Raw genomic sequence first — 19,424 nt, 5'->3', positions numbered from 1 at the left:
CTTTTATCTGGCTGTCTGGTGTACGAGTAGATCTATACAATTTAACACTTCAATGTTCAAGTCAAATAACTGCATGCAGGGTGAGCGGATGTATCACTGTTATACCTTCTTCATCTTTATACAGGTTTCTTTTTTATCAAGGATCTTTTTATTGTCATGTAACAATGCAAATAAAAGAAATATTCATAATATGCATCAACTTTTGCTTGCCATAAAGGCAAATGAAGAGTCACATTTAGCATTTCCCAGTGCCCACAATAAAAATTGCCCATTTTTACTGCTGTCACACATTAGAGTGGTCCCCAACAATGAAGACGCTGTTTACATCCGGTACCGCACGGATGGCAGTCTCTTCAATCTGAGGCGCCTGCAAGCTCACACCAAGACACAAGAGAAACTCGTCCGTGAACTACTCTTTGCAGACGATGCCGCTTTAGTTGCCCATTCAGAGCCAGCTCTTCAGCGCTTGACGTCCTGCTTTGCGGAAACTGCCAAAATGTTTGGCCTGGAAGTCAGCCTGAAGAAAACTGAGGTCCTCCATCAGCCAGCTCCCCACCATGACTACCAGCCCCCCCACATCTCCATCGGGCACACAAAACTCAAAACGGTCAACCAGTTTACCTATCTCGGCTGCACCATTTCATCAGATGCAAGGATCGACAATGAGATAGACAACAGACTCGCCAAGGCAAATAGCTCCTTTGGAAGACTACACAAAAGAGTCTGGAAAAACAACCAACTGAAAAACCTCACAAAGATAAGCGTATACAGAGCCGTTGTCATACCCACACTCCTGTTCGGCTCCGAATCATGGGTCCTCTACCGGCACCACCTACGGCTCCTAGAACGCTTCCACCAGCGTTGTCTCCGCTCCATCCTCAACATCCATTGGAGCGCTTACATCCCTAACGTCGAAGTACTCGAGATGGCAGAGGTCGACAGCATCGAGTCCACGCTGCTGAAGATCCAGCTGCGCTGGATGGGTCACGTCTCCAGAATGGAGGACCATCGCCTTCCCAAGATCGTGTTATATGGCGAGCTCTCCACTGGCCACCGTGACAGAGGTGCACCAAAGAAAAGGTACAAGGACTGCCTAAAGAAATCTCTTGGTGCCTGCCACATTGACCACCGCCAGTGGGCTGATAACGCCTCAAACCGTGCATCTTGGCGCCTCACAGTTTGGCGGGCAGCAACCTCCTTTGAAGAAGACCGCAGAACCCACCTCACTGACAAAAGGCAAAGGAGGAAAAACCCAACACCCAACCCCAACCAATCAATTTTCCCCTGCAACCGCTGCAATCGTGTCTGCCTGTCCCGCATCGGACTTGTCAGCCAAAAACGAGCCTGCAGCTGGCGTGGACTTTTTACCCCCTCCATAAATCTTCGTCCGCGAAGCCAAGCCAAAGAAAAACTTATCTGCACATCCGGAGTGATTTAGAGATGACCATTACATACAGTGGGAGTTCTAAATCTGTTTTGAATCTCTCACAAGGTGCCTGTTTTGACTTCTTGTCAGTTACAAGTTTAATTAGAGCTTCATTAGAGTTGGAATTGCCTTGCTGAAGATCAAGTGCGTGGATCCAAATGACTTGCCTGACTTCAAGTGCTGCTGAGTTCTAAGATGGCAGCCTTTCAAACTAATTCATTTACAATACTGAGTCAACGTCAACCAGCAATCTCCTGCTTCTCACAGCAACAATCCAAAGCAGAACAGTTGCTGAAGAAGGGTTCAGAGGACATTGAAAGCACCAAGTGAAACCAGAAATTAAATAGCAGTCTCTGCAGGGAGGCATAAACCACCCTTTTCTGACTACACCAGAACTGTGCTTCGAGTAATAACTCAAATTTAATGACTCTCCTCATTGACCAGTTATGTGTGCCACAGAGACTCTCTTTTAAGACTGGAATCAGACATCTAACGTAACTAGTAAAACACGAAAATCTGTAGACACCATGGTTGATGTAAAAACCCAATACTGGGGGAGACTCACCAGGCCAAACCTTTATGTCTTCTTCTTTCTTTGGCTTGGCTTCGCGGACAAAGATTTATGGAGGGGGTAAATGTCCACGTCAGCTGCAGGCTCGTTTGTGGCTGACAAGTCCGATGCGGAACAGGCAGACACGGTTGCAGCGGTTGCAGGGGAAAATTGGTTGGTTGGGGTTGGGTGTTGGGTTTTTCCTCCTTTGCCTTTTGTCAGTGAGGTGGGCTCTGCGGTCTTCTTCATAGGAGGTTGCTGCCCGCCAAACTGTGAGACGCCAAGATGCACGGTTTGAGGCGATATCAGCTCACTGGCGGTGGTCAATGTGGCAGGCACCAAGAGATTTCTTTAGGCAGTCCTTGTACCTTTTCTTTGGTGCACCTCTGTCACGGTGGCCAGTGGAGAGCTCGCCATATAACACGATCTTGGGAAGGCGATGGTCCTCCATTCTGGAGACGTGACCCACCCAGCGCAGCTGGATCTTCAGCAGCGTGGACTCGATGCTGTCGACCTCTGCCATCTCGAGTACTTCGACGTTAGGGATGAAAGCGCTCCAATGAATGTTGAGGATGGAGCGGAGACAATGCTGGTGGAAGCGTTCTAGGAGCCGTAGGTGATGCCGGTAGAGGACCCATGATTCGGAGCCGAACAGGAGTGTGGGTATGACAACGGCTCTGTATACGCTTATCTTTGTGAGGTTTTTCAGTTGGTTGTTTTTCCAGATTCTTTTGCGTAGTCTTCCAAAGGCGCTATTTGCCTTGGCGAGTCTGTTGTCTATCTCGTTGTCAACGAGAAACCTTTATGTAGCAAAGGTAAAAATACATAACCGATGTTTTGGGCTTGAGTCCTTCATCAAGGTATCATCAAACTTGTAACTTCCCTATTGCTGTCAACAAAGGTGAAAATTAATGCTGAATTTGCTTCCCTCACCATATCAGACAAAGCATTAAAGATCATAAAATCTCAGCATTCTTCTCCTATCTTCCTGCTTTTTTTGCCAATGATCTTCAGTTTAATGATGATACTAATCAGTTAGATTGTCCTCCGATGCTGACAGTGAAAACTTTATCTTGTTAAGTATTCTTTTAAAGCTCATCACCATTTTAAAAGGACTAAATGTCCTTTTCTCTTGCATCTCATTACAACTGAAATACCTCCCTTGCTTCATGTCTGTCAAAACAGCACATTGAAAAGGAACATCTCATTTTGAATGAAATCCCTTGTGCTTTCCTCACAAATCATCGGCAGAATGAATTTATTCCTGTTTATTTTGAAGTGTGATGCCTTGGGGAACCTTCAGTGTGGAAGTGGAATCCACTATTGTCAAAACAGGCATTCTGATCTCTATTTTTAACACCATACATGTTCAGGGTGTCAAGGAAAATACCTTAATATTTCCATGTTTATGATATTGTGGAAAATGCAAATATTCTCTACATATTAATCAAATTTTAAAACACGTATTGCTGTCCCCTTCAATAGATCAAATGGGATTTGGCTTTAATCACTTATCATTGACTCTGGATGAATATATCCACGTTTCAACGATAGCACTAATCTTTGAGCCACGGGTTGTAGGTTTAAATCCCATTTCACCAACTTAGTCATCAAATCTAAAATAACCTCCACAGAGATCACTGCGCAACTGAGATGTAAAACTGAAACCCTATTTGCTCTCCGTCAAATTATACTATTTTGAATGAAGAAAAAGTTATGGTCCCCAGTGTACTGGTTAATGCTGACTTCTCAGTCAACCATTGGAGATTTAATGAAATGTTGTTAAAGAAAACTGAATTTATTAAATTTGTTAGAGATCAAATTAGTTATTTTTTAGAAATAAATGAAGGTTCAGTACAAAGTAAGTTTTTATCTTATGGGAGGGATCCTTTAAAGACATATATGAGGGGTCAGATTATTAGTTATACAGTGAAAGTGAAGAAACGGTATTTGGCAGAAAGTCAGAATTTAGAAAAAGAAATGTCAGTATTAGAGGAGAAATTTCAGAAGAGTTCAACTGAAGATAAAAAGGTACAACTATCCAAATTGAAAATACATTATAATACTTTGCAAACTTATAACTATGAGAAAAAGATTCAATGATTGAAGCGACATTATTATGAGTTGGGTGAGAGGGCTCATAAGGTTTTAGCCTGGCAGTTGAAGACTGAACAAGTATCTAGAACAATTAATACAGTTAGAAGAAAATCAGAGATAACATATAAACCACAGGAAATTAATGATGAATTTCGTGCATTTTACCAGGACTCATGACATGGACCAGATTGAATTCTTTTTGGCAAATTTAAATTGACCTTTGTTAAATGATGCAGATATTAGGGAATTGGATGGCCCATTTACTGATTTGGAGCTTAAGAGGCATTGCAATCTATGCCTAGTGGGAAATCTCCTGGAGAAAATGGGAGATTTTTCTGTGCTCAGATTGGCTGCTATATTTCCAACATTTCAGCATTGACTGCAATTCAAAAGTGTTTGCTAAACCGTTGGATGCTCTGTGCTAGTGAATAGCATTGTAAGTTATTTCTTTCTTGAAAGATTTTGAGCATTGATAACAATTTGCAATTTTTGATATTGAGCAACATTTTCATTTAGTCAAGTTTTAAGAAGGTCTCGAATTTTCTCCCTAAATTTCCCCTATTCTTTAAACATTAAAGATGCCCCTAACTCTTCGGTCACACTTTTGCATACACTGGTCCCAATCCAGAGTGCCTCACTTGCTCTGACAATTATATTGTAATGGTACATAAAAGATATTATTATGAAGATTAACACAGGTTGGAATTGATGTGGAGGTTTGCAAAGTAGGGTCCATTGTTTACTGCCATCATGGAGTCTCTCCCCCTCCCATCAACATGATTTACCGGGATTGCTGTCTGAAGAAGGCATGTAGAATCATCGAGGACCCTTCCACCCCTCACAGTTGCTCCCATCAGGCTCTTCAATAACAAACTTTATTGATATTTTTTTCTCTCTGTTGCACAGTCAGTTTGTTTATATTTCTTTATTTGTTTATATGTGTATGTTGTCAGTTTTTTTTGCACTGCCAATAATTGGTAATTCTACCTTGCCCACAGGAAAAAGAATCTCAGGGTTACTCTGACAATAAATCTTAAATCTGAATCTGAATTGCTCATTCTAACCATCTGAGACTCTCATATTCATAAAAATAAATTTATTTATTTCTTTGTATAAATGAATACCCGTCCTGCATGTGTACTGTTTACCTGTAGGTGTGTTATGTCTGGTTGTGTGTCTGCATGTTTTGCACTAAGGATCAGTGTATGCTATTTTGTCGAGTTGTACTTGTGCAATCAGATGACAACATACTTGACTTGACTTGATATTTCATCTCCATCACTTTGCATCATGGTCATGCAGTACATGGAGCAACCTCTCTCCCTTTTCGTGGCTTCAGGTGGGGCCAAAGGAACAGACCTTTCATCAGGTTTCCACCCACATTATCTTGGCGCCTCACAGTTTGGCGGGCAGCAACCTCCTTTGAAGAAGACCGCAGAGCCCACCTCACTGACAAAAGGCAAAGGAGGAAAAACCCAACACCCAACCCCAACCAACCAATTTTCCCCTGCAACCGCTGCAACCGTGTCTGCCTGTCCCGCATCGGACTTGTCAGCCACAAACGAGCCTGCAGCTGACGTAGACATTTACCCCCCTCCATAAATCTTCGTCCGCGAAGCCAAGCCAAAGAAAAGAAACAATGGACATCTTTACATAGGATTTCATGCTTTACTTAGATTAGAGGTGTGGAAGAGGGTAAAGTACGAACATGGCCTAAGACCTCTCTATTCCTTTTGGCCGAGTCAAGCTGCAGGAAGGATTATCTTCCTTGTATCTTAATGCTAATCTCCCTTTACCCTACCACTACATCTGCCCCTTGCTGCCGTCACTTGCCATTGCCATCTTTCCCCAGTACATTTGGCCTGGAACTGGGGATTCAGAAGCCCTTTGAGCTGCCAATTCTGAAGGATTGTCCAACAAATAGGACAGAAAGTGAAAATCTTGGACACTGCTAACCAGGAAAAAATAGAAGCAGCGCTGTATATTTAGGTTTACCTTGAGTTATTTCAATGATTAGATCTAAACTATAATGGAGTTTAGGGAAAAACACAGAGGCAGAAGGACTTGGGTCTAACATTTATTCTTGACTAATCAATGGTCATCATCATATAGTTGTTTGCAGTTAAACAAGAAAGTCTGCAGATGCTGGGGTCAAATGCAATATACAAACACGCAGGAGCCATAGGAAGTAAAGGGTAACCAATGATTCTGGCCTGGGTCGTTCGTCAGGTACAAGTAAAAACAGACATGTGCCTGAATAAAAAGATGGCGGGGGGGGGGGGGGGGGGGGGAGGTGGAAAGAATATAATAGTTGAATTTAATTTGTTAATTTAGACGTATACCATGGAACAGGCCCTTCCAGCCTATGAGGCTGTGCCACCTAGCTACCCCAATTAGCCTTCTACCCCGGTACATTTTTGAAGGGTGGGAGGAAACCGGAGCACCCAGATGAAATTCACACAGACGCGGAAAGAATGTACCAACTCCTTACAGACAGCGCCAGGTTTGAATCCAGGACACTGGCGCTATAATAGTGTTGCGCTAACTGCTACGCTAACCATCCCACCCCTACCCTAACCGTGCCGCATGTGTCTTCTTTAATTTGCACAAATTGGCTGCTGCATTGTAACAGCGACTATGCTTTAAAAGTATTTAATTCTGCCCCTATATTTCCTTCTCCATCAGATGTAGTTCAGGTCACAGTTTATAGTTTCCAAGTCCCACTCCAGAGACTTCACCGCAAGGGCTGGTGTTCCGTAAGCAAAATGGAGGGAGTGTTGGACTGTGGGAGACTTGGTGGTGTCTTCTATTAGGTGGGATCTCACTGTCTCCCTTTTGAGATGAGCTAATTCATTACAAGTGCTCCTCCACTTATGATGGGGTGGCGTTCAGGCAAAAAAATCGTACGTCAAAAAAGAATACAGGTATACCCTTGTATAACACTGACAGCACTCTATCAGTTCCCACACTGATCCCACAGCCCTTTATCATTCCCAGTGCTAATCCCATTGCCCCGCTCTCCCCCAACAGCAGTGTATCAGTCCCCACACTGACCCCACTGCCCTGCTCTCTCCCGACAGCGCTGTATCAGTCCCCATACTGATCCTACTGCCCCACTCCCTCCTGACAGCACTGATAAAATCATAAGTTGGACCATCGTAAGTAGGGGAGCTCCTGTATACCCATTTTCTAAATGCCCAACCTGACAAGTATGCAGGAAACTAATAGAAAATATGAAGATTTTAATATCGTGAGACCGGAAATAACATTCAGCAAAGGGCCATTGTTTCTAACAAAAGACTCCAATGCATTTAGCAGAACCACAAGAAACAGCAGTTCCCCGTCATTCCTGCAGGAGCATCAACTTTACTTGCTGCTGATTAGGCCATTGTCATAGCGACCGGCTGCACACTCCAGATGAGCAGAACACAGGAGCCATCAGAACTGTGCCATTGGCAGATCAGTCATTTATAGATGTGAACTCATTTAAAGGGGGATCTTTTCTTGAGTTCAATGAGCCTTTCAAGGAGAGGCCCATTTCCTTCGAGCTGTACCATTCTTAGACCAGTTGTGTGTTTCCAAATCAACTTTCTGCCTGTTATTTATGCAGATACCTAACTTCAACTAAAATCCCTCATTTGCCGCACTATCAGCTACACTTTTTTTATTCACGGCAAGAGATCTGGATGAGAATGGTTCAGGAGCATTTGGCTACAGTAATAGTAGTTCAGGAGAATGAGCTTGATTCTATCTTGTAGTTAGGCAAATACCTGAAGGAAAGCATTTAAGGTGACTCGATAAACAACTGAGGACAAATTATGAATGGTATTCCAATTTACTTATCCAGTACTAAAACTTAATATTGTACCTTTTTAAAATTTGGCTGTAGAATAAGATAATTTAGACATAAATAGAAAAGAGGACAGGATACTTTAAGTGGAGAAACATTGAAAGTGGAGAGGCTGCAGATGCTGGACTCTGGAGCAAGTTTGGAAGAGATCAGCAGGTTGAGCAGCAGTGCGAGAAGAACGGTCAACATTTCAGGTTGGAACCCTTCAGCAACACCACCCTCACCCTGGCCACACACCCACCAGAGGTCCGGACATCCCAGCTACCCACCCTCTAGAGCTCCTGATGCCCCAACAGTGGACCCTCGTCCTGGCCACAGGCCCACCAGAACTCCCGACATCCTGGCCGGTCGCCCATCAAGCTCCTGATGCCCCAACAGTGGATCCTTGACTTGGCCACCCACCCATCAGAGCTCTCGATGCCCCAACAGTGGACCCTTGGCTTAGCCACCCATCCACGAAAGCTCCCAATTCCTCGGCCGCCCGCCCATCTGAACCTGACACCCCGGCAGCCCGCCAATATGAGCTCCCGACCATAGATCCTTGACCCGGCTGCCCACCCATCCAAACTCCTGACGTCCCAGCCGCCTGCCCATCAGAGCTCCTGATGCCCCAACAGCGGATCCTTGCCTTGGCTACATGTCCACTAGAACTCCCGACATCTCAGCTGCCCACCCAGCAGAGTTCTCAATGCTCTGATAGCTGACCTTCGCCCTGGTCAACTGCCCACCAAAGTTCCCGATGCCCTGATAGTTGACCCTCGCCCTGGTCGCCCATCCACATGAGCTCCTGATGTCCCAGCAGCCTGCCCAACAGAGCTCCTGACCGCAGATCCTCGCCCCGGTCGCCTGCCAATCTGAGCTCCTGACAGCCTGGCTACCTGCCCATCCAAGCTCCCAACCCCCTGACTGTGGACTTACCACCCAGTTCCGGCCATCCAAGCTTCTGATGCCTTGAAATGCACAGGTACTTATGAGGTCAAAGTTTGACCTGTGTAAAAGTTGACCACCCCCAATGTTTTTGACCAGAAAAAGTGGTCAAAAAATTCCACAATGACACAAGTATATACAGTTCTTCAAATTTTCAAACTAATTTGATGGGATTTGAGCTCGCACGTTCTCGATTCATTCTCTATCCTTCTATTACTAGTGCAGGAACATGATCAATAGTTTACATGATAAAGTCCAGTACCTTTGGGAATTGTGGCAATGAAAATAGTTATAAATATGGTTATCATAGCCATTAGTACAACACTATTACAGCACCAGTGACCCGGGTTCAAATCCAGAGCTGCGTTTTCTCCGTGTCCATGTGGGTTTCTTCCAGGCTCTCCTGTTACCTCCCTCCCTTCAAAAAAAATACGGGTGTTGCAGGTTAATTGGAGTATTTGGGTGGCACAGGCTCACGGGCTGGAAGGTGTATGTCTAACTTTAAAGTTAAATCTTTTTCAATATTTTAATTGGTTTTATCAAATGAATGTTCCAATAGGTACATAACAATAAAATAAAGTATTTACAGATCTCATATAGCAGCACAAATAGGACTGAAACCTATGTTACATTAAAAAAGAAAGATAAAAAGAAAAACACTAAACTAAATATCTAATTCAATCCTCTCCCTTCGGAGGCTACTGACAACACAAACAATCCACATCTAATAATTTAAGAAAAGGAAGGTGAACATCGAGTTCAAAAACCAAAAACTAGTAAATATTACAAATTTTGAAAGTAATTGAGAAAAGAACAAAATAAATAAACAAAACTAAGATTAATTTCAGTAGTGGAACATCTAATTTTTCCAAAGTCAGACATGCCATCATATTGGACAACCATTGAGTGTGAGTGGGAGGGACAGCATCTTTCCATCTCATTAATATGGCCCTTCTAGTGGTAAGGGGGGGGTGAGGGCAACGATGTGGGATTATGAAGCAGTCAGAATTAAACCAGGTGGCCCACTTATTCCAAAGAGAGCAATAAAACAATTTGGAGTCAAATTAATATTAAAGACAAGGTACGAAATACATCTTTCCAAAAATTGGAAAGATAAGGACATAACCAGAACATATGATACAGTATACCTTTCTTCATTTATACATTTATCACATTGAGATGAGAGATTAGAATAGAATTTAGCCAATTAGACATTGGAATAGTGGGCTCGCTTAAACTAGCACAGAGGATGAATGCACTCATTTCAGAATAGAATTCCATGTAGTTTCAGAAAATCTCTGTTGAATACCTTAACCATATAACCATATGTTCCCATAGTTTTTTTTAAATTCTGTCCAGGGAACTATACCTAGAATTTAAAACCAATTCATAAAGGCCAGATATGACCCCTTTACAATTAGGTTGAAATTTCTAAATCACCCCTATCATATTAGGTTCCAGGTTTCGGGGTGCTTTAAAATGAAAGAATTTTAAAAGTTACTAACCTGTAAATAACAAAAAAAAATGATGTTTGGGTAGGGTAAATTTGCAGGATAATTGTTCAAAAGAAGCAAGATTTTGATCAGTAAAAGTATCTAAAAAAGATCGGATACCTAAATTTAACCGCTGATTATTGAACTGAGGGTTAAGAAAAAAGGAATTACTTAAAATAGGACTAATGGTGCCTGAAACCAGATTCTCAGTGTATGTCTAACAACAAAATTATCAGTTAATTTGGATGCCGATAAAGGTAAAGGTGCTCCAAGAATCAAAAGAAGAGAATATTGTTTAGTAGATTTAATTTCTAAATGAATCCAACTTGAAGCACATAAATTTTGCTTGGGATGAATCCAAAAACTAATGTATCTAAAATTAGCTGCCCAGTAATAAAATCTAAAGTTAAGTAAAGCCAAGCCTCCATTCTTTTCAATATTTTGAAGGAAGACTTTCCTAAGACGGAGGCATTTATTTTTCCATATAAAAGAAGATATGATTTATTCCGTGTATTAGAGAAATTTAATATTGGTCCCCAGTTTATAAATTGGATTAAACTGATATATTTATCTCCTACTAATTCTATTAAATCTGAACCTTTTAAGTTGCATCGTGGAACTAGGCAGAGATGTCCTCTAAGCCGATTATAATTTAATTTGGCTTTGGAACCTTTAGCAATGGCTTTTCAACAATCAGCTGATATCTCAGGAATCACAAGAGCAGGAAATGTTCATAAGGTGTCATTTTATGCAGATAACCTTTTGTTGTATATATTGAATCCTGACCGGTTGATCCCATCCGTTTTATTACTCCTTTATATAGTTGGGCAATTTTCAGGATATAAATTGAATTTGCAGAAGAGTGAGCTGTTCTTTTTGCGTTCTTCTTGCTCTCAAGATTTCTCTATTCCATTTAAAATAGCTAAAAATCAGTTCAATTTTCTAGATACTACCATTACTAAGAAATTCAATAATTCATTTAAATAATTTTTTTTACTTTAATAAGTCATGTTAAGAAGTCCTTGACACAGTGGTCCCCTCTTTTAATGACATTAATTGGACACATCAATATTATTAAGATGAATATCCTTCCTATGTTTTTATATATTTTTCAAGCTGTACCCATTTTTGTTCCCAAATGATTTTTTGATTCATTGGATTCTATCATTTCTTCTTTAATATGGAAAATTTAAAGTTAAATCTGAAGTGAGATTTCTGAGCATTTTGAGAAAGTACTCATCATAGAGGCATTTGCTTTGCTTAGTTGCTGGTGTTAATGAACTCTAACCTCTGACCTGATACAGAAAAGGAGTGAATGTGGCGGCCCGCAATTGCAGAGATCAGGTTGGCACATCGCGTGGCAGGAGATGTGGACAGAGATCGCTAAAGCAACTCCCAGGACAACGAACCGGCGGGGGTAGAAGCTGGGGCAGCATCAGGCCAACAGCCCTAAAATGACGTTGGTCAAGCTGCCCAGCTAACTTAGCAGAAACAGGCTGGGGAAGAAGGGCATTCATATGCATGGACGTTCCCACTTGTTATTGCTATTCATATATAGCTGACTCAGTCAATCAGCAAAAACGGCGGGAACTTGAAGAGTATAAAAGCAGCCTTTCCAGCCCACTGTGTGTGTGTGTGTGTGTGTGTGTGTGTGTGTGTGTGTGTGTGTGTTCCTTTGTAGTGGTCAGCTACATGAAGCTATTTCTCAGAGTAGGAGTTTCTCATTCTTTTCCACTAAGAATTGTATGTAAAAACACAATGCTGAAGGAACTCAGCTGGTCAAATAGTATATTTATAAAGCAAAGATAAGGATACATAACCAACGTTTCGGGCTTAAGCCCTTCATCATGGTATGAACAAATGCTGGCTGATAGTTCAATTGAACCATAGAGCCTGGACTCTTTGAACTGCCAAACTATGAGAATGACAAACAAGGGGAACTAGATACAAAATAAGGAGTGTGGTCATTTAAAACTGAGATAGTGGAAATTTCTTCTCTCAGAGGTTGTTGAAGGGATGGCCCACTGTCCCAGACGGTGGAGGAGGACAGATTATTAGAACTTTTTTTAAGAGATATGTTTGAAAGATTGTGGAATTGTGAGTTATGAGACCATCAAAAATTAGCTGTAATCATATTGAAAGGTTGAGCAAGTGTGAGGTGTCTGCTGGTCACTTCCTGTTCCTGTTGTGTCTTTAATGGCTTGTCCCTTGCTTTCAAGGCTTTGAGTATGAAACTCTTCGGCAGTTTTCTGTGTAATCCAGGAGATCATTCACAGGGGCAATCTGCAAAATTATGATTTTGACCTTGTGAAAAGGTATTTGACTGATAATCAAGGATTGATCAAGGAAGTGAGGAGTTATTTTTAACACTTTCCAATTTATGGGGAAGGTGGTGTGCAATGAGCAATGGATGATGGGCATGCAATGAAGTGCAGAAGTGGATGGGAGAGGCAGTGAGGGAGAGAAGCAAGGTGTCAAGTGATGAAAGTCTGAAAGAATACATTCATCCAGACTGGCAGCCCTAGTGAATCACATTATTGCACCTACACTGGCTCTTTGAAAAGGCTGTCCAATTAGCACCTACCTCTCCTGCTGTTTCCCTGTCACTTTGCCGATGTTTCTTTTGAAGTACAGATTCAATTCCCTTTGAACGTTACTAATGAATTTTCCCCCTTTCAGACAGTGTACTCCAGATTATAATGACTCAAATAAAAAACAATTTTATTTCCTTCCTCCTTCATGAAGCCACATATTAGCATGAGCCTTTGCAGTAGAAACAGTTTCTCCTTTCCAAAATCTTTCAGATTCTTGAATGCCACTATTAAATTTTAATATTTTATTACTGAAAGCCAGGCTTCAAGTAATTGTGTTTGTCAACATCAAGTTCCAAAATAAGTTTGACAATAGCCTACAGGGGAATACAGAAAATAACCAGAGCACTAGAATAAGGAGTTTGCTGACCATTGGATCTTTCTCTATAGTTTTTTTACAACTTTCATTGAGTATGCTTGATAAGAGGTTGTGCAAAAATGTAAGTAGCATCATTTTTGTCAGTATTTGTCATTTAAAAATCAATTATCTGATGTAACTAATATGTTGCTTTAGAACAGTGGTTTTCAAACTGCCCCCCCTAAGCTCACATTCCACCTTAAGTACCCTATGCCATCAGTGCTCTGTGATTAATAAGGGATTGCTTAAGGTGGTATGTGAGTGGAAAGAAAAAGGTTTGAAAACAACTGTTTTAATTGTACCTAATTGACTCATTGTGTGTATGGTTTCATAACTTCAAAGGAAATGGGCCAAAGTCAATTTTTCTCAAGCAAAATATTTGAGTAACAATTGGGTCTAGAGCAGTGATTCTCAACCTTCCCTTCCCACTTACATCCCACCTTAAGCAATCCCTTACTAATCACAGAGGACTGATGGTATAGGGATTGCTTAAGGTGGAGTGTGAGTTTGGTGGTGGGGGGGCAGTTTGAAAACCACTGCAGAGGGATGTTATGTAGACACATTGGAGGAGCAGTGAACCAAATAGGACACTAAAGGCTACAGCAGTGAAATATTGGACTTGGATGCATTAGATATGGTTCAGTGGTAGTATTCTAGCTTTGGAGTTGGAAGGTTCTGGGTGAAAAGATCTCAGGGCACCATTCCAGTAAAGGCCAGGGAAGAATTTCCCAGTCTTTTGAGAAATATTTATCTATTTATCAACATCTCCACGATTTGTTGTAAAGATTTTGGTATGTTGTAGGTTCAACAAATGAGCTATACTTAATACTCTTTTACATAAACCTGAAGCAGAGTATTAGGTAGGTTTCAAGCTAAAGATCACATTTCTAACAATGGTTCAGTTGTTAGACACTTGAAATTATGTGCTAGAAACTAGAAACCCTTTCTGGTTCAAAGATCACATTATATCATATTTCTTACAGCATACAGAAGACCCTTAAGCCCTGTGAGTCTATTATGGCTCTTCAACTAATCCCATGAATGCATTCCCCCTGCACGTGGACTTTTGCAAGGCTTTTGATAAGTCCCATATAGTAGATCAAAGTTCAAAGTTCAGATTTATTGTCAGAGTACATATATAACATCACATACGACCCTGAGATTCTTTTTCCTGCTGGTCAAATTTCTACTTGTAGATCACATGAGGTCCAGGGTGAGCTAGACAATTGGATACAAAATTGGCTTGTAGGAGACAGGATGGTAGTGGAGGGATGTTTTTCAGATTGGAGGACTGTGACTCGTAATGTGCTACAGGAATTGGTGCTGGGTCCCATGTGGTTTGTCATACACATTAACGACTTGGATGCCAATGTAATTGGCATTATTAGTAAGTTTGCGGTGACACCAAAATTGGTGGTGTGGTGGATGGTGAAGAAGTTTGTCTAAGATTACAGCAGGATCTAGATCAACTGGGGATGCGGGCAAATGTATGCCAAATAAAAGTTAGTTCAGACTGTGCAAAGTGATGGAATTTGGGAACTTCAACCAGGGCAGGACATAGACAGTAAGTTTTTAAAATGTAGTTTATTTACTACCCAATCGAGGCTGATTTTGGCCATTGGAACCCGTGTCGCCCAATTGCACCCAATGAACCCACCATTTTTTGGAGGGTGGGAGGAAACCTGCACCCAGGGAAAACTCACGTTGATGATTGTGGAAATGGAATATGTGTCTTCAACCAGACAGTATCAATATTGACCTCCAATTTCTGTTAAATCCCCCTCCTCACCAGTCTCTCCCTTTTCCCTCATCCCATCCTCCAACTCCCCACCACCGTCCTCCTTCTCCAGCCCAAGTGCTAGGCCCTCTGCCCTTCTCCCATCACTTCTCAGCTTCTTTCTCTTTTACCCTTCTACCTGTATTCACCTATTTATTACCTCTTACCTGTTAGCTTGTGTTTCTCCAGCTTCCCCTTCCCCCTCCCTCCCTCTATCTTTTTATTTGGATGCCTGTCTTATTTTCAGCACTTCTGAAGAAGGCCTTAGGCCTGAAATATCAACTGCCTTTTACTTTGTATGTGTGCTGCGTGAGCTGCTGAGTTTCTCTGGCACTTTTGCATTCAGGATAAATTGGGACTATTTTCCCCAGAGTGAAGAAGGCTGAGGCTTGACCATCTAGAGCACACATGTCAAACTCTGGCCCACGGGCCAAATTTGGCCCGTGATATAATTATATTTGGCCCGCAAGATCATTTCAAAAATGTATTAGAGGTGGCCCGCTGGTCGCCGCGCCAGTATAGCGCATGCACAGTAATACAACAAATCCCAGAATGCATTGGTGTCAGCCTGCTAATCGCCCCCACCTCCTCTGTTTACGTTGCAGGGTCTCACCGTGGACTCTGGTTTTGGGGCCTGGCCGGTGTCAGGGGAAGCCAAGGCCGCTTCCCAGCGCCCGGAACCGGAGGCCTCGGGCCTGACCTCGCCAGGACCGTTGCCCACTCCCCCTCCCTGCCGCAGGCCGATCCGCGACTCATGATGATGGGGCCGCTGATCCGCCGAGATGCCACCCTGCAGCGAGAGCCGATGCCCCCGCACTGTCGTTGTCCAACCCGATCGCCCGCAAACCCCGCCCTCCCGCACACAGGCCTGAGTAAGTATTATGAACTTTAATCTCAGGATAAAACGATCTTCCAATAGTTTCATGTCACAGTGATAAATATATTCCTGGTTAAAAATGGTCCTGCACCTGGATACAAGCTCATTAGGCATAAAACTTGAAAAGTGTGTAAATCAAAGGATATCTGTACCAATGGAAAAAGGGCATGGCAAATAACCCTGCTAGAGTTCATGCCTACAATCAGAAACCCATTTGATTGTTTATCCAAAACTATTATTAAACATTTATTTTAATAAGAAAAAGTTTAACATTACATATGTTGAAAGAAGAGAAAACATACAGATGTTGAAAATTTTCAATAAATATTTAGTTCGGCCCTCGACTTAGTCCAAGTTTTTAATTTTGGCCCTCTGTGGATTTGAGTTTGACACCCCTGATCTAGAGGTTCATAAAATTGTGAGGGGCACAGATAAGATGAATGGACTCAGACTTTTTCCCAACTGGGGAATCTAAGACTAGAAGACATAGGTTCATGGTGAGAGGGGAAAAATTTAAAGGAATGAGAAGAGACCTGTACTATTACAACATTTAAAGCACATTTGGACAGGTATGTGGGTAGGAAAGGTTTGGAGGGATATACAGAAAATGCAGGCAAATGGGACTCACTCAGAAAGGCACCTTGATCAGCATGGATGTCGGGCTGAAGGACCTGCTTCCCTACTGTAAAACTCACTGAATCTAGCCTACATTCCTGTTCCGGACCCCAGCCTCAGCTCTGGCTGCACATCTTGTTCAAACCCAAGACCCCTGACTCTTTCCAGACTAAAGAGTGAGTTAAATGCTGAACCGTTAGCATTTCCAAACAATTAGATGGGAAATTTTCGGAGCTCAGTGCAATCAAAACTGATTTTAGAATTATTTTTGAATGAAAACATACAAAGGTAAAGAAAAGCAATATAGTTACAATTTTATTTGGTATACAAGCTCTACATGCTGATTTATTTTTTTATGCAGGAAAATAATCCATGCAATTCATAATGTGCAAGAATATATGAAATGCATTTATTGAACAATCTGGGGTTTAATTTTGTATTCTGACATTTATTAGAGTCTAGATGTAAGGGGAAATGAAATCTGCAAGCTGTTAGGAATTTGTGTGGCTTTGGGGATAAAGCAGGGATTGCAGAACTAATTGGATTTCTCTCTCAGTGTCTAATACACAATGGGCTGACCTGTCTCCCATTGTGTTATAACATGATTCATTCTGTTAGCACTTTGTTGCATTTTAAACAGAAGCTTTCTAACCGAGGTTTGATTTAGGGAAAGGGGATAAATGATTGCAATTACTATCCTTGAAGTCTTGCCAACAAGTTGATCACATGCAGTTTTCTTTGCAGGTCCCTAAGAAATGGATAACCTCTAGTGTCACCAAAAAAAAACAAATCACAGAGTGCATGAAGAATGAGGTGGGGTGGGGGGGGGGGGGGGGGGGAGCAGAAACATCTGACAGAGACCTATGCGACAGGCTGCAAATAAGATACACTTATTAATATAATGCAAGCTGTGGGGTGCCTCCTAACTCTCAGTGGCACAAAGAGGTGCCAATCAAGCGCAAAGGCTCTTGCCATTGGATGAAAGGGAGAAGGGGCTGTCCAATGCGAAGAGCTGTGGTGAAGGGAGAATCAGGTGAAGGTCTTTGAGGGAGTGTAAGAATGGAGAAGAGAGGGGATAAAAGAGAGAATAGGATTTGAAATAACATCATCAGCTGCAACAAGTAGAATTGGAGCTCAATAAAAGCAACTGGAATCTTGTACAGGTACTGTTACATGCTGTTGATGGCCGCAGATAGAAGTCTTCAGATTAGATATTGCAGCTTATATGTTTTTTTTTGCTGTTAATGTGACAAGTTAACAGTTGCTGTCAGTAAAATTTTCTGCACGGCGATTTGTAGCTTTTCTTTCTGACATTGATTCCTTAAATAGAATGTTGTGCTATTCAGTGCTGGATTACAGAGAATTACTTCAGCAACTGGGAAACAGCTTTATTTAAAAAAAGATTCAATTAAAATGGAATAGATGGATTGTAAGGTGGTTAGATTCTGGCAAAGGAGTGAGCATAGATTTGGTGGAAGAGATAATAAAGCCTGTTTTCTAAAAGAGCGCTTGCTACTGTATCTGCATCCTAGAATTCTCTTTGCCAGCAAAAAGCAGGCATGTTTCCAAATGTGCACGAACGGCCCCTTTGGGGCTGCTGTTCCGCTGGTGGCTGCTCTTACATACATCATTATTGATGTTAACATCTGGAACTGTCACTCTGAGGTACATATTAAGGGAGGGGGGAGTCCCCTAGTGGGAGGGATCCCTCACTGTCTTCCCTGTTCCAAATCCTGCTTTCCCCGGTACCCCATAAACTCACTGTGGTGTGTGTATTGCTCCTACTGCCATTAGGGGTTGGGGGATGTATGGAGATGGGAGAGGCTGAACAAGCGACCTATGAGGGAGCAAGGGGGCACCTGGCACTTTTGCCTCTGTTGAACGTGGCTGTGATGTCGCTGAGTGATCACAGTCAGTGGTACTCTTTGTGACATTAATGGATATGGTTGCCATTCATACAATTGATTATGGAGGATAATTAGATACCATTTCCCAAGCCCCTCACCCCCACACTTCCGATAAGTATGTGGTCAGTCTGGTACAGTTCCCTGACAGCAGGAATAATCTATTCCATTTAATAGCAATTCGGGCTCAGAAATAACTTTAAGTGAATATTAATAGCCTCCATTACTCTTCTTATCATTTCACTGCAAATATTAACCAGCATAATTCACCATGAAGGAAACAGATAGGGAACTATTCTGCAGAGGAGAATCTTTCATCAATTAATTTCATAATCTGTCATTTCTATGATTATGCTATTTTCTTACACACCTCAGACTGATGGAAAGAGCCCATTCAGTCCAGTGATCATTCTTTAAAGAGTTATCCAATTATTCCCATCCTGCTCATTACCATAGGGCCATAAGTTCTCCCTTTCAAGGACTTGTCTGTTTCCTTTTTGGAACTTACTGCTGGAAGTCTTTCTTCCTCCTTTCAAACAATGTATTTCAGATAATGAGAATGGACAGTGTAAAAAGAATTCCCTTTCATGTTTCCCAGGCTTTGGTTTACAGTCATCTTCCAACCCAGTGGAAGCTATTTCTTCTTATTTCTCTGTGAAACCCATTCATAGTTTTAAACACCTCTAAATAATTATTAATAGACATATTATCTTTCAGTAAGGCTGATAGTCCATTGAAATTCTGTGTTAATATGGTCATTATTATGCTCCTTGAATGACAACCAGGAGACACAACCCACTGCTAATATATTCCCCATACAGGTGATGTGCATGTGTTATTGGGCAGTTCTTCTGCTCTGACCCTTATGTTAGTGCCGTCTACTGTCGGTGACAGTTGGCATGGCACCAGACCCTATCAATTTGGCTTGTTAAGCCCAACTATCACTCTCTCCGATTATT

General features: G+C 41.9%; 1 protein-coding gene across 1 annotated transcript in view; it reads left to right on the top strand.

Moving 5' to 3' along the window:
• Window positions 1–8,026: 8,026 nt before the first annotated feature.
• Window positions 8,027–19,424, top strand: part of lrrc3 (leucine rich repeat containing 3) — a 47,376-nt gene continuing 35,978 nt past the window's right edge. The window contains exon 1 of the mRNA XM_069930476.1: window positions 8,027–8,117. The gene's annotated coding sequence lies outside the window, so the exon portion shown is untranslated. The remainder of the gene's footprint in view (window positions 8,118–19,424) is intronic.

This window comes from Narcine bancroftii, chromosome 4 (genome assembly GCF_036971445.1).
Source record: "Narcine bancroftii isolate sNarBan1 chromosome 4, sNarBan1.hap1, whole genome shotgun sequence".
In the NCBI taxonomy this organism is placed as follows: Eukaryota; Metazoa; Chordata; class Chondrichthyes; order Torpediniformes; family Narcinidae; genus Narcine; species Narcine bancroftii.
Note: the sequence above shows the minus strand (reverse complement) of the source record. Positions and strands in the feature narration are given on the sequence as shown.